This window comes from Bos grunniens, chromosome 1 (genome assembly GCF_055505025.1).
Source record: "Bos grunniens cultivar Pamir isolate PY7600 chromosome 1, Bosgru_T2T1.0, whole genome shotgun sequence".
NCBI classification, from domain to species: Eukaryota; Metazoa; Chordata; class Mammalia; order Artiodactyla; family Bovidae; genus Bos; species Bos grunniens.
In genome coordinates this window covers 114,630,446-114,635,179 of record NC_141165.1, presented here as the reverse complement: position 1 = coordinate 114,635,179, position 4,734 = coordinate 114,630,446, and the positions used below count along the sequence as shown (strand labels likewise).

The window sequence follows — 4,734 nt, the reverse complement described above, 5'->3', positions numbered from 1 at the left end:
GAAATTATGGAAATATCCCACGGACATCAGTTAGGTGATTAGGACTGCAAATGGATATCTGGGAGCCAATTGCATCATCTGGCTTCCAGTCAAATGTCATTGATTTCTTTTTTTTTTTTTTTCTCTTCTGCATCTTTTTTTTTTTCTCTCTAATTTTATTTTATTTTTAAACTTTACATAATTGTATTAGTTTTGCCAAATATCAAAATGAATCCGCCACAGGTATACATGTGTTCCCCATCCCGAACCCTCCTCCCTCCTCCCTCCCCATACCATCCCTCTGGGTTGTCCCAGTGCACCAGCCCCAAGCATCCAGCATCATGCATCGAACCTGGACTGGCAACTCATTTCCTACATGATATTTTACATGTTTCATTGCCATTCTCCCAAATCTTCCCACCCTCTCCCTCTCCCACAGTGTCCATAAGACTGTTCTATACGTCAGTGTCTCTTTTGCTGTCTCGTACACCGGGTTATTGTTACCATCTTTCTAAATTCCATATATATGTGTTAGTATACTGTATTTATGTTTTTCCTTCTGGCTTACTTCACTCTGTATAATAGGCTCCAGTTTCATCCACCTCATTAGAACTGATTCAAATGTATTCTTTTTAATGGCTGAGTAATACTCCATTGTGTATGTTCAGAGATGGAACTTCAAAAATTGCTTATGATGAAATGGAAAATAACAGTTTTAAGAATGAGAGAAAGTTTAATCTTTCAAATGTTTTAGAGAGGTCAAAGAGAACAGAAGTCCAAGAAAGGTCACTGGACTTGAGGGAACAGGTCATTGGAGAATGTGGTTATTACAAAATAAAAGAAATGAAAAATCTAGGTTGCAGACAATTAAAGAGAGTTAATGGAAAAAGCAGATGTAGATGCTTTTAAAGAAGTTTGGTGCTAAAAATTGAGAGAAATGAGAAAGGAATTAAGAATTGACAGTGAGGTCAATTGGAGGTTTTCCAAAATAGGACCAAAAAAAAAAAAACCCAACACTTTTTATAGTGAAAAAAACTGAAGTCATTTGAATCTTTGGGCCACTAGTTTTATTTTAGAAATACTATCTCATTGGCTTATACTACGTTATTCTCTGATCCTTTCCCTCTTTTATCTCTGCTTCCTTTCTTTTTTCCTCCCTTTTCTCCCTACCCTTAGATGTGGACTAGCCAATAGGTAAGCCCTAAGCAGATTGTTATTGAGTACATGAACTATGTATAATTCAAATTACCATGTGCTGTAAGTACAAAGAAACACACCAGAATTTGAAGACTTAGTATAAAAAAATAATATAAAATATCTATTAATAATTTTGTATTGATTACATATTGAAATTATATTTTATAACTAGTTAGATATGTATTATTAAATTTATTTTTTTAAAACAAAATGTTTTATTATTAAAATAAAAAAACTTTGTATAAAAGCATAACAGATAAAAAGCTCTATTTACATGTATTGATTCAAGGTCCAATTATGCACCAAACACTGAATCGAACCGGCATAGCTACAGGCTGCAGATGCAAAGCAAAATGCACACACACACACTCTGAGTCTACCTCTACGAAAGGTTTGATTCATGCCAAAACAGGGCCAGGGAGAGACAACACACAACTCTGCCCAGAAACTAAACTGGCAGAGATGGCAAGTTTGCAAACTGGTGACAGTCACCCTTCTCCAAAAAAGGCACTTCTCAGTTATAAAAGTGCTTCAAACCTGAACATGAATCCTCTATGCCTGGCTTATAATTTCTTCAAGAAAGCAAAAACTGCAAAGGATTGTAGCTGAGTTTAAGTATCAATTGTCCATGCAAAATAACCAAGAATTTATTTGAAACACCTGATGTTATGAACTGAAATAAACTTGGCAAACTCAATTATCCTGAGGTTTTATTCCATGAATTCAAAGATTGGCCTACTCCTGAAGCCTCCCCATCTCAATTTCCTAGGATGGCTTTTCTACAATGATTTCAAGCTTAGTACTGTCCTCGAACCTTCATATTGTGACTGTGTGGGCCAGATGCACATGGCAGAGGAAATACAAGTAAAATACATGAAATATTATCCTCAGAAGCCTCCACAGTCATATGCTCTACTTGCCAACAATCACCTAATTTTTCCACACGGTCTTACAACTTTTGTGCCATGATTCTGTTAAAAAGGTTGACAAACACTATATCAGACCCAGTGTTTACATGTGAGCAAGTTACAGGGATAGTCTCTGAAATTGGATAGAGGTAGTTAATACTACTACTGTGTTTCTAAGTGCTTGGTTTTATGCATGGATTCCAGGGCTATTTTCAACGCCAATTAAATCCAACATGCTTTCATAAAACTTCGTTCACAAAGGATTCCCAAACTAAATGATGGAGGAGAATCACTGGAAATAAGAGGACAGCATGGGGCAAGGGGTGGGCAGAAAAGCAAAGGAGAAACTTCAGGAGGCAGAGTACAGCTGGCACTACACTTCTGTGATGCCCAGACACACGCGCGCATTTAATGGGAACAACTTGATTTGCCTCTAAGACAGACCGAGCCTCAGAATTCTTAACCTGGGTTTCAATCACATGACAAAACTGAAGACTTTAACAAGGAAGATTTGCGAAGTGGAAGGCAGGTAGTGAATCTTCCAATTATTATCCTTGCATTTCAAACTCCTGTTTTAGACTTTTCAAGTAAGCATGCACATTCCCAAAGCCATGGTACTTGGCTAAGTACACGAGCACCCCAGTCGCACACCGCCCATCTTGCTGCCGACAGAAGCTGCAGTTGCAGATCCCGCGACACGGTGGGCAGTGCCAGTTTGGGTCAAGCAGAGCATCCTTGACTTCTTCACCATAACGGTTTCGAAGGCAGGGACCACAGAATTGGCCTCGAACACCCCAGCACTCTGGGTTTTAAATATAAAGCAAATATAAAGCAAAACAAAGCAATGCTTGCAAAACTCATGTCAGAATTAGAAAGCTTCCCTGGCTCCTTCCCTGGAAGGCGTTCCCTGCCGGGCCCCAGTTCACGTCCAAAGACCCCCAGGAGGCGCACATTTCCAGGTGTTGCCTGCAGGAGAAACCCTGAGCAGAGAGCTCGTCCACTCACAAGGTCTAGGTCCCAGGTCCTAGGGTCACTCAGGGCCCTGCCCACAGAGGAGGAGGAGGAGGAAGAGGAAGAGGAAGACAAGTACATGTTGGTGAGGAAGAGGAAGTCCATGGTCGGCTACATGAATGAAGATGACATGCCCCGAAGTCGCCCGGGACCCATGACCCTTCCCCATGTTGTTCGCCCGGTGGACGAAATCACGGAGGAAGAGTTGGAGAACATCTGCAACAACTCCCGAGAGAAGATCTATAACCGTTCATTGGGGTATTATTAAATTTAAATTCGTAGGTTTCTTTTTACTATTTTTAATGTAGTTACCAAAAAACTCTCTGTTACATATGTAACTTTTGTTATATTTCTATTGGACAGCATTGCTCTAGGCTTTCTTACCTGTATCCTCTCTCTAGACTTCAGAAACCACCTCTAGACAATTGACTCATAAATATACATCTTCACATAAATGTATATTCAGACTTCTGTGAAGCTCAAATCCTTGTATTCAATTGCCAATCAAACCACAAGTTCCAAATATCAAAAAATGGGCCAAAGAACTAAACAGACATTTCTCCAAAGAAGACATACAGATGGCTAACAAACACATGAAAAGATGCTCAACATCACTCATTATCAGAGAAATGCAAATTAAAACCACTATGAGGTACCATTACATGCCAGTCAGAATGGCTGCTATCCAAAAGTCTACAAGCAATAAATGCTGGAGAGGGTGTGGAGAAAAGGGAACCCTCTTACACTGTTTGTGGGAATGCAAACTAGTACAGCCATTATGGAGAACAGTGTGGAGACTCCTTAAAAAACTGGAAATAGAACTGCCTTATGCTGGGCATACACACCGAGGAAACCAGAATTCAAAGAGACGTATGTACCCCAATGTTCATTGCAGCACTGTTTATAATAGCCAGGACATGGAAGCAACCTAGATGTCCATCAGCAGATGAATGGATAAGAAAGCTCTGGTACATATACAGAATGGAATATTACTCGGCCATTAAAAAGAATACATTTGAATAAGTTCTAATGAGGTGGATGAAACTGGAGCCTATTATACAGAATGAAGTAAGCCAGAAAGAAAAACACCAATGCAGTATACTAATGCATATACATGGAATTTAGAAAGATGGTAACAATAACCCTGTATGTGAGACAGCAAAAGAGATACAGATGTATAGAACAGTCTTTTGGACTCTGTGGAAGAGCGTGAGGAGGGGATGATTTGGGAGAATGGCATTGAAACATGTATATTATCATACATGAAACTAATTGCCAGTCCAGGTTCGATGCAGGATACAGGATGCTTAGGGCTGGTGCACTGGGAAGACCCAGAGGGATGGTACAGGGAAGGAGTGGGGGGCGGGGGGCGCTGTTCAGGATGGGGAACACGTGTACACCTGTGGCAGATTCATGTTGATGTATGGCAAAACCAATACAATATTTAAAGTAATTAGCCTCCAATAAAAACAAATAAATTTAAAAAAAAAAAAAAAAAAAAAACTTAGCTCCTGCTCTCTTTCCCCAAATCAGATCCTCTTCCAGTGTTTTTGGCTTACTTCATTCTGTACAATAGGCTCCAGTTTCATCCACCTCATTAGAACTTATTCAAATGTATTCTTCTTAATGGCCGAGTAAT

At 39.6% G+C, this 4,734-nt stretch overlaps 1 pseudogene; it reads left to right on the top strand.

Moving 5' to 3' along the window:
• The first annotated feature begins 2,928 nt into the window (after positions 1 to 2,928).
• LOC147380116 (cell division cycle-associated protein 7 pseudogene) lies at positions 2,929 to 3,363 on the top strand (annotated as a pseudogene).
• The last annotated feature ends 1,371 nt before the right edge of the window (positions 3,364 to 4,734 follow it).